Source organism: Arachis hypogaea, chromosome 15, assembly GCF_003086295.3.
Source record: "Arachis hypogaea cultivar Tifrunner chromosome 15, arahy.Tifrunner.gnm2.J5K5, whole genome shotgun sequence".
Lineage (NCBI taxonomy): Eukaryota > Viridiplantae > Streptophyta > Magnoliopsida > Fabales > Fabaceae > Arachis > Arachis hypogaea.
Window position 1 is genome coordinate 49,417,123 of NC_092050.1, and position 13,064 is coordinate 49,430,186.

General features: G+C 37.7%; 1 non-coding gene across 1 annotated transcript; it reads left to right on the plus strand.

Annotated features, from left to right (window-relative positions):
* The first annotated feature begins 2,112 nt into the window (after positions 1 to 2,112).
* On the plus strand, positions 2,113 to 2,220 carry LOC112753416 (small nucleolar RNA R71). The gene has a single exon (XR_003177804.1). It is a non-coding gene; the product is annotated as a small nucleolar RNA R71 (small nucleolar RNA).
* Positions 2,221 to 13,064: the final 10,844 nt, after the last annotated feature.

A 13,064-nucleotide genomic window follows, 5' to 3' on the forward strand; every position in this document is an offset into this window, starting at 1 on the left:
ATTTACATCCCTGCACCAATTTAGGCATGTAAAATGCCCTTGCACACAACTCTAGGCGTTCAGCGCCAGGATGGTGCCCATTTTGGGCGTTCAACGCCCATTTGCTGCCACTTCTGGCGTTGAACGCCAGAACCATGCTTGTTCTGGGCGTTCAGCGCCAGGATGCTCCCATTCTGGGCGTTCAGCGCCAGAACTATGTTCTGTTCTGGCGTTTGAACGCCAGACAGATGCTCCTCCAGGGTGTGATTTTTCTTCTGCTGTTTTTGATTCCGTTTTTAATTTTTATATTTATTTTGTGACTCCACATGATCATGAACCTAAGAAAACATGAAAAACAATAAAAATAAGAATTAGATAAACATTGGGTTGCCTCCCAACAAGCGCTTCTTTAATGTCAATAGCTTGACAGTGGGCTCTCATGGAGCCTCACAGATGTGCAGAGCTTTGTTGAAACTCTCCAACACCAAACTTAGAGTTTGGATATGGGAGTTCAACACCAAACTTAGAGTTTGGTTGTGGCCTCCTAACACCAAACTTAGAGTTTGACTGTGGGGGCTCTGGTTGACTCTGCTTTGAGAGAAGCTTTTCATGCTTCCTCTCCATGGTTGCAGAGGGAGATCCTTGAGTTTTGAATACAAGGGAGTTCTCATTCCATTGAAGGACTATTTCACCTCTGTCAACATCAATCACAGCTCTTGCTGTGGCCAGGAAAGGTCATCCTAGGATGATGGATTCATCCTCTTCCTTTCCAGTATCCAGGACTATGAAATCAACAGGGATGTAAAGGCCCTCAACTTTTACCAATACATCTTCTACGTGTCCATAAGCCTGTCTTCTTGAGCTATCTGCCATCTCTAGTGAGATTTTAGCAGCTTGCACCCCATAGATTCCCAGTTTCTCTATTACAGAGAGGGGCATGAGGTTTATTCCTGAACCAAGGTCACACAGAGCCTTAAAGATCATGGTGCCTATGGTACAGGGTATTATGAACTTTCCAGGATCCTGTCTCTTCTGAGGCAATGTCAGTTGATCCAGATCACTTAGTTCATTGATGAACAAGGGAGGTTCAACTTCCCAAGCATCAATGCCAAACAATTTGGCATTCAGCTTCATGATTACACTAAGAAACTTGGCAGTTTGCTCTTCAGTGACATCCTCATTCTCTTCAGAAGAGGAATACTCATCAGAGCTCATGAAGGGCATAAGGAGGTTCAATGGAATCTCTATGATCTCTAGATGAGCCTCAGAGTCCTTTGGTTCCTCAGAGGGAAGCTCCTTATTGACCACTGGACGTCCCAGGGGGTCTTCCTCCTTGGGATTCACGTCCTCTCCTTTCCTCACAGGTTCGGCCATGGCGCTTATGTCAATGGCCTTGCACTCTCCTTTTGGGTTCTCTTCTGTATTGCTTGGGAGAGTACTAGGAGGGATTTCAGTGATCCTTTTACTCAGCTGGCCCACTTGTGCTTCCAGATTTCTAATGGAAGATCTTGTTTCATTCATGAAACTTACAGTGGCCTTAGATAGATCAGAGACTAGATTTGCTAAATTAGAAGCATTTTGTTCAGAGTTCTCTGTCTGTTGCTGAGTTGATGATGGAAAAGGCTTGCTATTGCTAAACCTGTTTCTTCCACCATTATTAAAGCCTTGTTGGGGCTTTTGATCCTTCCATGAGAAATTTGGATGATTTCTCCATGTTGAGTTATAGGTGTTTCCATAAGGTTCACCTAAGTAATTTACCTCTGCTATTGCAGGGTTCTCAGGATCATAAGCTTCTTCTTCAGAAGATGCCTCTTGAGTACTGTTGGATGCAGCTTGCATTCCATGCAGACTCTGAGAAATCATATTAACTTGCTGAGTCAATATTTTATTCTGAGCCAATATGGCATTCAGAGTATCAACTTCAAGAACTCCCTTCTTCATAGGCGTCCCATTATTCACAGGATTCCTTTCAGAAGTGTACATGAACTGGTTATTAGCAACCATGTCAATGAGTTCTTGAGCTTCTGCAGGCGTTTTCTTTAGGTGAATGGATCCACCTGCAGAAGTGTCCAGTGACATCTTTGATAGCTCAGATAAACCATCATAGAATATATCCAGGATGGTCCATTCTGAAAGCATGTCAGAAGGACACTTTTTGGTCAACTGTTTGTATCTTTCCCAAGCTTCATAGAGAGATTCACCTTCTTTCTGTCTGAAGGTTTGAACATCAGCTCTAAGCTTGCTCAGCTTTTGAGGAGGAAAGTACTTGGCTAAGAAAGTCGTGACCAGCTTATCCCAAGAGTTCAGGCTATCTTTGGGTTGAGAATCCAACCATAATCTAGCTCTGTCTCTTACAGCAAAAGGGAAAAGCATGAGCCTGTAGACTTCAGGATCTATTCCATTAGTCTTAACAGTATCACATATCTGCAAGAATTTAGTTAAGAACTGAAAAGGATCTTCAGATGGAAGTCCATGAAACTTGCAGTTCTGCTGCATCAGAGAAACTAATTGAGGTTTCAGCTCAAAGTTGTTTGCTCCAATGGCAGGAATGGAGATGCTTCTTCCATGTAAATTGGAATTAGGTGCAGTAAAGTCACCAAGCATCCTCCTTGCATTATTATTATTTTCGACTGCCATCTCCTCTTCCTGTTCGAAAATTTCTGAAAGGTTTTCTCTGGATTGTTGTATTTTAGCTTCTCTTTAATTTTCTCTTCAGAGTCCTTTCAGGTTCTGGATCTGCTTCCACAAGAATGTTCTTATCCTTGCTCCTGCTCATAATACAAGGAAGAATGGATAGAAAAATGATAATAATAATAATAGAGATCGTTTATACCACAGTATAGGGATCCCTTATGTGAGTAGAAGAAAAGAGGAAGAAATTCGAACACAGATAGAAGAGGGGGTTCGAATTTGGTGATGATGTGAGGAAGAGATGTTAGTTAATGAATGAATAAATAGAATAGGATGAGAGAGAAGGAGGGAATTTTTGAAAATCATTTTTGAAAAGGGGTTAGTGATTTTTGAAAATGGTTTTTGAAAAATTAGTTAGTATTTTTCGAAAATTTTTTTTTTTGAAATAAAAAAAATAAAAATAATTAGTTAATTAAAAAGAAATTTTGAAAAAAGGGAGGATATTTTCGAAAATTGAGAGGGAGAGTTAGTTAGGTGGTTTTGAAAAAGTTAAGAAACAAACAAAAAGTTAGTTAGTTAGTTGAAACAAATTTTGAAAACCAATTTTGCAAAGATAAGTAGTTAGGAGGTTAGAAAAGATATTTTGAAAAGATATTTTTGAAAAAGATAAGATAAGAAGATATTTTTGAAAAGATATGATTGAAGTTAGTTTTGAAAAAGATTTGATTTTTAAAATCACAATTAATGACTTGATTCACAAGAAATCACAAGATATGATTCTAGAACTTAAAGTTTGAATCTTTCTTAACAAGCAAGTAACAAACTTCAAATTTTTGAATCAAAACATTAATTATTTATGTTATTTTCGAAAATTATGATATAAGATAAGAAAAAGATTTTTGAAAAATATTTTTGGAATTTTCGAAAATAACTAAGAATTTTGAAAAAGATTTGATTTTTGAAAAAGATTTTGAAAAAGATAAGAATTTCAAATTGAAAATTTGATTTGACTCATTGGCAACAACTTGATTTTTAAAAATTTTTGAAAAAGTCAACTCAAATTTTCGAATTTGATGAGAGAAAAAAGGAAAGATATTTTTTTGATTTTTTGAATTTTTATGAAAACATGAAAAATATGCAATGCATGAAATTTTTAGATCAAAACAATGAATGCATGCAAGAATGCTATGAATGTCAAGATGAACACCAAGAACACTTTGAATGTCATGATGAACATCAAGAACATATTTTTGAAAAATTTTTAATGCAAAGAAAACATGCAAGACACCAAACTTAGAATTCTTTAATGCTTAGACACTAAGAATTCAAGAATGCATATGATAAACATGAAAAGACACAAAACACAAAAATCATCAAGATCAAACAAGAAGACTTACCAAGAACAACTTGAAGATCATGAAGAACACTATGAATGCATGATATTTTCGAAAAATGCTAGATGCATATGCAAGTGACACCAAACTTATAATGTGACTCAAGACTCAAACAAGGAACAGAAAATATTTTTGATTTTTATGATTTTCTAATTTTTTTGGATTTTTATTTTATTTTTCGAAAATTAAAAGGAAAAATAAGGATTCCAAAATTTTTAATATGAATTCCAGGAATCTTATGTTCTAAAGCTCTAATCAAAGGGTCAGGCATGGCTTAATAGCCAGCCAAGCTTTAGTATGTAACTCAGACATGACACGCCTGACATTCCTTACATTCAATAGCCAATTGGCTAAGAAAGATAAAGAAGCTCTTCTCTTGGGTATAAGGATTGAGACATGGCTTTACAGCCAGCCAGGCTTCAACATGCTTCATGAAACGCTAGAATTCATTCTTAAAAATTCTGAAACCATAGAATAATTTCTTTTTGAAAACATTTTTTTTTTGAAAATATTTTTATTATTTATTTTTTTTTTTCGAAAACAGATGAGTAAATTTTAGAAATATTTTTGAAAAAATTTTTTTGAAAATAAAATAAAAAGAAAATTACCTAATCTGAGCAACAAGATGAACCGTCAGTTGTCCAAACTCAAACAATCCCCGGCAATGGCGCCAAAAACTTGGTGGACGAAATTGTGATCACATTAATGTAGTACTCTTTGTTATTGTATGGAATCATTATTATGGCTCTCTACTATGTGTGGACACAACTCCGTTCAACTAACCAGCAAGTGTACTGGGTCGTCCAAGTAATAAACCTTACGTGAGTAAGGGTCGATCCCACAGAGATTGTTGGCTTGAAGCAAGCTATGGTCACCTTGTAAATCTCAGTCAGGCGGATTTAAACATGATACTTTATTAGATTAAAATAAACAATAAAAGGGATAGAGATACTTATGTAGATTCATTGGCAGGGATTTCAGATAAGCGAATGGAGATGCTTTTCGTTCCTCTGAACCTCTGCTTTCCTGCTATCTTCATCCAATCAGTCTTACTCCTTTCCATGGCTGGTTGTATGCAAGGGTATCACCGTTGTCAGTGGCTACATCCCCTAAACTACGGAATGAATGTGTGTTGTTTCTGCATATTCTCTGACTCTAGTCTGCTATTCCGGGCTGAGAACTGGGCCGAAATAAGGTCCAAAATTGCCTCCAACGAATCCTGCAGATTATGCAGATCCCACATGTCACGCGATCGCGTCATCCATACGGACGCGTCGCTTGCGCTTTTTCCTCTCCACACGTTCGCGTCGTCTACGCTACCGCGTCACTTGCGCTTTCCAATTCGCGCGGCTGCGCAAGCCATGCGGCCGCGTCACTGCGATTTGCGCTACTTCGCGCGGTCGCGTGAGCCATGCGACCGCGTCACTTCTCGCTGGTTATCTCCTCAAATTCTTGTGTTCCTTCCATTTTTGCTAGCTTCCTCTCCAATCTCCATCTCATTCATGCCCCATAAAGCCTGAAACACTTGACACACAGATCACGACATCGAATGGAATAAAGGAGAATTAAATTTAAATAATTAAAGTCTCTAGGAAGCAATTTTCAAACATGTACTGAATTTAGGAAGGAAATCTAAATGCATGCTAAATTGATGAATAAGTGGGTAAGGATCATGACAAAACCACACAATTAAACACAATATAAACTATAAAATAGTGGTTTATCAAACACTCATCATCATTCCCTATGAACGTGTGCCTGACAACCACTTTCGTTCTACCTTCGATTGAATGAGTATCTCTTGGATTTCTTAATCAGAATCTTCGTGGTATAAGTTAGAACCCATGGATGGCCATTCTTGAGATTCAGAAAGTCTAAACTGTGTCTGTGGTATTCCGAGTAGGATCTGGGAAGGGATGGTTGTGACGAGCTTCAAACTCGCAAGTGCTGGGCGTAGTAACAGACGCAAAAGGATGGTGAATCCTATTCCAGTATGATCGAGAACCTCCAGATGATTAGCCATGCAGTGACAGCACATCGGACCATTTTCACAGAGAGAATGGGAAGTAGCCATTGACAACGGTGATGCCCTACACAAAGCTTGCCATGGAAAGGAGTAGGATTGATTGGATGAAGACAGCAGGAAAGCAGAGGTTCAGAGGAACGAAAGCATCTCTATACGCTTATATGAAATTCTCACCAATGAATTACATAAGTACCACTATCCTATTTTATGTTTTATTTATCTTTTACTTATCAATTCATAAAATCAGTTGAATCCGCCTGATTGAGATTTACAAGGTGACCATAGCTTGCTTCATACCGACAATCTTCGTGGGATCGACCCTTACTCACGTAAGGTTTATTACTTGGATGACCCAATGCACTTGCTGGTTAGTTGTACGAAGTTGTGAAACAAAATTAAGAATATGAACGTGCGTATGAAGTTTTTAGTGCCGTTACCAAGGAAGTAAAGATCACGATTTCGCACACCACCTCCAAGCTCATTTTCCTTGAGGCAAGTCCGAAAAAGCTCTTGGCAAGAGCTTTGGGCAAGGGCTTTGATTTTTTTTTTGAAGTAAAGCTTTCCACAAGAGCTCTAGGCTCTTGGCAAGAGCTTTGTGCTCTTGTTCCTTGAATTGAGCCACGCTTTTCTTCCCTTGGCCCACGCTTTCTTCCTTTGAGCACGCTTTCTTTATTTCCCTAGATCAAGGAAATATACCGTTTAAGCACAAAAGAATGTAATATTTAAGCACAAATCATCAATTTCTTGTATGAAAAAGCATAGAAAAACATGACATGGTGACATGTCATCATAGACCACGCTTTTAAAAGCGTGACCCATGACCAAATTAAAGGAGATTGGCAATCAGCACACAAAGCTCCGCACTTGCCAAGAGCAGAGCATTATCGTGATGCAAAAAATGAGCTTGGAAGCAAAATTTTCGCTAAGTTAAAATCTGGGCGCTCACAGCATGACCATGCCTCCTTCAAAGGGCTATAACTTGAGCTACAGATGTCCGATTGATGTGCTTCTAGTTGCGTTGGAAAGCTGACATTCAGAGCTTTCCAACGATATATGGAAATCCATATTTGGCATGAAATTGAGGCATGAGTGAAATGCATCTTTAAGGGCCAAAAACAAGCAAAAAAAATCAGCCAATGCTTCCACCAAGGTTTGAAGCTGGAGCCTCACTCCAAAGCAAAGTAGCGCTCTCAAGGAGAGCACAGCGCTCTCTTGGAGAGCATTGTCGTGCTCTCTCCCAAAGAAAATGCAAGGAAATTGGGCAAGAGTGCAATCCCCAAGGCTTGAACACGGATACCTCATCAAGGAAGCAAGGATGCTACGCTCTTGGGGAGAGCTGAGCACTACATTGACACAGCCAGGGAGCATTGTTGCGTGCACCAAAAGGGCCAAGGAAACAAGCACCAATGCTGCGCTCTTGGTGAGAGCCGAGCATTGCCCTGGGAGTGTCACCCATGGGCCAAAATTCAACCAAAATTCTATTTAAATTCAATTCCTCACCCAAATTGAATCAAGGCCAACCAAACCCATCTCTCTTCAAATCCAAAGCAAGCAAAGCCCACATCATCACTCAAAGGCACAAGAACAAGCTAGAATTAGGATTTTCATTTAATTTGTTTTTCATTTCAATTTCATTTTATTTTTATTTTGTAAAAAGCCTATATAAAGGCATCATTCTCATTTTCATGAGGAGGTTGGCTCTAATAGAGAGCATTAGAAGGCTGGCTCCACTAAGGAGCATTAGGATTAGAGAGCTCTCTTCTAGTTTTTCTTTCTTTAAATTTGAATCTTGGATTGAGAAGTGAAGGAATTATGTTTCCCTCTTGGTCTAAGATTTCTCTTGGTTGTTCTTCTGCAAAATTTCAGAGAATTGAGAATTGAATCTGAGTTTTCATTTATTGCTTTCATCTTTAATTTTCCTGTATCTTGTTCTCTATTGGATCAAGGAAGGGAGTGAGATCTAGACTTATTTTCTAGTCTCATTGAGCTCCTGAGATCTTCAACCTCTCATTTTGATTTTGCAATTGAGTTGAATTTAATTTTTTGTTTGCTTCTTCAAGCAATTCTGTTTAAAATCTACTGCATTTGATTTCACATTCTGGTTCTCGAATTGATTGCTCTCTGTTCTCATTGTTCCCAATTTACTTTCCTACACTTTTGTTCCTCTGCACTTTACATTTGAGTTGTTGTGATCTTGATTTATTTTCCTGCAATTTACAATTCCTGCAATTATTTTAATTCTTGAATTACTGCTTCCTTTAATTTCCCTGCACCCAACCCCCTTTACTTTTCATGCAATTTACTTTTCTTGCAATTTAAGTTTCAACTCTTTTACTTTCTTGCTCTTTAAGTTTCAGCAATTTAATTCTTCTGCACCTTTAATTCACTGCACTTTTACTTTCTGTTGATCAACTTCACACAATTCACTCAATGTTAGCTTGACTAAACAAATCACCCACTAAAGTTGCTTGATCCATCAATCCCTGTGGGATCGACCTCACTCTAAGTGAGTTTTACTACTTGATGCGACCCGATACACTTGCCGGTGAGTTTTAGGTGTTGGAATTTTGGTTTCAACACATTATTGGATATTGTTGGAATTTTTATTTTTCAACAGTTAGAATAAAAATTTATTTTTTTAGATTAAAATAAAAAATAATAAATTTACAAATTTCTTGTTTACTAGATATGGCTGAATTTTATTTTATTTTTCTATTTTAAATAAAAAATTAAATTTCATAATTAAATTTTTTATTTTTTATTCACCGGATGATGCCAGGGCATCTTGGCTAGTTTTACTAGCCATTTTTTCTATGCTTTAGGTTGGTTTCATGCATTTTCTTAGGCAATAAGCAAGTATTTGGATGAGAATTGTATGCATGCCTTGATTCAATCAAACATTGTTAATTATGTGTATTTTCATGAGATTTATGCAAGAATTGTTTGATGTTATGAATGATTCAAAATCTTGTGATTTAGCAAGGCTTTGAGGCATGTGTTTGGTTAATGATAGGTAATGAGGCAAGAAGTCAATGGAGCAAGAATTGGAGCAAGAAGGCTTGAAGATACATAAATCTTTGCAAGGCAAGCAGGGAGTCACTAGCACGTTGGCACTAGCGTGTTTGGTGGCAACTTCACCAACAACTCCAGCAAAGCTGGCAGCCTGACCTTGCCTCCTTCAAGGATGCATAACTTAAGCTACAAAGCTACAAAGGAGGTGATTCCAGTGGCATTGGAAAGTAGACATCAAGAGCTTTCCAACCATATATCATAGTATAGGGTTGGCATTTATTTGAAGCTTCAAAAGCTGGCTTCATTTAGAGCTTCAGAATCTGAGCACGTTGGCACTGGCGTGTTCACCAAAAACGCCTGCGATTTTGGCAGGCTAACCTTACCCTCTTCAATGGAGCATAACTTGAGCTAAAGAGATCCAATCGAAGTGCTTCCAGTTGCGTTGGAAAGCTGACATCTAGAGCTTTCCAACGATATATAATAGTCTATAGTGTAGCATGAAATGAAAGCTCAAATCAGAGTCATCTTTAGGCCCCAAAAATAAGAAAATGAAGTTGAGATTCAAGGTGGCATGAATGAGCCAAAAAGAGAGGATCGAGAGCGTTGCTAGGCAGGGAATGAACTGGCGTGTTCCCTGGAAACGCCCACAACAATACCAAGGCCAAGAAATTGGGCCAGAGAAGGATCAAGCACGTTGCCATGGGCGTGTTTGGAAAAAATGCCGCAACTAAGGCAGCCTGACCTTGCCCTCTTCAATGGAGAATAACTTGAGCTAGAAAGATTTAATTGAGATGACCCCATATGCATTGGAAAGAAGACGTTCTGAGATTTCCAATGATATAGATAGTCCATATTTAAGCAAAGGACTGAAGCTCAAAGTTCAGGCAACATCAAGCATGAAAAGTGAAGAATGAGCCAAGTGTTTGTCAATAACGTGGGTAACAACGCCCAAGCACCTAGTGCAACTCCCAGGAAATGTCACAGCACGTTGCCAACATGCAACAAGGTTGGCGTGTTTGCCAGTAACACCAGGCCATTGGGCCAGAGCAATGAGAATGAGCCCTGTTTCCTTTGTTTGGCAACACTTCCTCCATTGGGCCAGAATTGCCAAGACATGCGCACAAGCTCTCTGTTTTTAACTTGGTGCTACAATTTCATTTAGAAGCTAGCTAATCCAACCTCAAGCAAGCAAAGCCCATAAATCTCAACCAATCAAGACCACAAGAATAATCTAGAATAGTTAATTTTCATTTTGTTTGTAATTTGCTTTTAATTTCAGTTCAATTTGTAATTTAGGAAAGCCTATATGAAGGCCATAGTTTCATAGAATTAGGAGCCGGGGGGGGAGAACACACACAAACACTCTTCATTGGCACACTCCATTGGGAGTGGGTCTTCGGACCCCTCTCTTCATACTCTCTTCTCCCCTTTCTCTTCTCTTCTTCCTTAGTAGTAATTTAGTTTAATTTGTAATTTTCATTTATGAATTCTTGAATTTTCAATTTGTGTTTTGAATTCTCACTCTTTATTTTCATGCACTTTAATTTCATGAAATTTAGTTTTCATTTGAGAGCAATGATCACTTAATTCCCTTTGCATTTGGGAAAGGAGCTCTGTTTCAATTTTGATTGAATTGATGTTTATTTCTCCTTCTCTTCTTCACTCTATCTTCATACTTGGATATCTATTAGAATTCTTGCAAGAGAGTTTTGTTCTTCAAAGATCCTTGGATCTATTAGAATCCTATTGTGAACCTTGAGAGAGGGATCATAGGATTCAGTTTGAGCTCTCTTGGCATAATGAAGTTGATTTTGATTTAGAGTTAGTATTGTGACATGTAACCTCTCTAATATTGGGGTCTTTGGATTTATGTAGTATGAGATTAGAAATCATGTTTGTTTTTTTCTAAGAAAGAGCTTTTGTGCTTCAAAGATTCAATTACCACCAAGAGGGGGATTGAGTCTGCTTGAATTTCATGTGAGCCTCGAGAGAGGGATCATGGAATTCAGTTTGAGGCTCTTCTCTCATAATCCTCTTCATCAACACACTCTTAGTTGGTACGTGACATATAACCTCTTTGAGTTGAGGTCTTGAGGGTTGTGTGGCTTTTGGATTAGAAATTTAACTTCACCTCTTCTCATGAGCAATTAGATCAAGAGATTGGCAATTGATTATGTGAAGAAAAATTAAATCACCAAGAGATTGGGGTTTAATTACTCATAATCCGCCATGGATCTACCTTACATGATTGAAAAGGAGTGAGACCCATTAATTCATGAGGAATCAACATCTCTAATCCCTTATGCTTTCCATCTTTACTTTCCGTCATTTACTTTCTTGCAATTTTACTTTCCAGCTCTTTACATTCATGTCATTTACTTTCCTTGCAAGTTATTGCTTTCCTTTACTTTCATGTCATTTACATTTATTGTTTGCTCATCACTCCAAAATGATTGTCTAACTAGAATAATCAACTAACTATTGATTGCTTAATCCTTTAATCCTCGTGGGATCGACCTCACTCTAAGTGAGTTTTATTACTTGATGCGACCCGGTATACTTGCCAGTAGTAAATACGTGAAATAAAAAAATAATTTTTTCGCGTACCAAGTTTTTGGCGCCGTTGCCGGGGATTAATTGTGATTAACAATCTACCGGTGGTTGATTACCTAGATTAGACACTTTTTCTTTCTCTTTGTTTTAGTCATTTCTTTGCTTTTAATACTTTCTTTTATTGTCCCCAACTGTTTGTGTTAATTCCTCACTAAGAAACTCTTACTCGTGACAATCTTTTCTCTTAGTGATTGTGTTATTAACATGCAACAGTTTCTTTTGCTTAGTTTCATTCTAAATAAATTAGCATATGATTGCATTCTAAGTTTGGTGTTGCTATGCAACAAAAAGTTTCCAATCTTTACTGGATACTTGCATCAATTCTAAGTGAAAGTGTCACACTAAGTTTGGTGTGCCACTTACCTTTCATGCAATGTATCATGCACACCCCACTTGTTTTTGCAATCAATGTCTCTGTTTCTTGTGCCTTCATTGTCATTTTTTTATTTCGCTTGCTTGAACACATGTACTACTAACACTCCATTATTGAAGACACTCATGACCCATCATAAACCCCATCACCACTGTTTTAATTGTTGCTTGAGGACAAGCAATCATTCTAAGTTTGGTGTGGGAGGTGGAAGAGTAGGAGAAAAATGACAACAACAATGAAGATGAACTACAAGGTGGTAAAGTTCCTTTTCCTCTTATTTGTTTCCAGCACTTTAAATTGCATGACTGTCTTCTATTTTCTTTGTATGCATGTGTAATTACTCCTTGTGAATAAGCATAATTTGGTATTTGATTTGTAACATGTTGCTATGATATCATGATTATCATCTTGAATTTTACTTGCACCCAATATCTCTAAGAATGCAACAAAGAAATAATTCTTTTGAAAGGAAAATGTTGAAGAATTTTATAAATCTTGGGGCAAGCAAAAGAATAAGAGAAGTGGTGGTTCTAGTTGTATGATTATGTATTGAGGTTGCATGTTTGTGAAAACTTGCATGGGAGCTCATAGACAGGAAGTGAAGTTTAGAGAAGTATTATGGAATTTCTCAAACATCTATTGATCCAAGAAGCAGTAACAAAAGAAAACAAAAGAAAAAGAAAAAAACAAAGAGCAAAGCCCAAGGCTCTGAGCATCAATTACTAAGAAGAAAAAGAAAGAAAAGAACTCAAATAGTTATTGTCCTAGTTAAATGCTTGTGGTGGATTTGTGTCAAAGAGAGAGGCTTGAGCAAGTAAATCCTAAGGGGTGCTTCAACACCTAATACCTTAGACCAACTGGTTTGGGCGTATTGATTGAAAGCTTATCTAAAGAGCCGCTTTGAGACATAACACTTAGAGTTGAGGTCAAAATCCAAAGAGGAAAAAAATGCTAGAAAATAAGTGCTGCTTCAAGGTGATTATCTATAAAGAGACTTCCATAATATCATTTGAATGAAAGTCCTAAGATCTAAGAC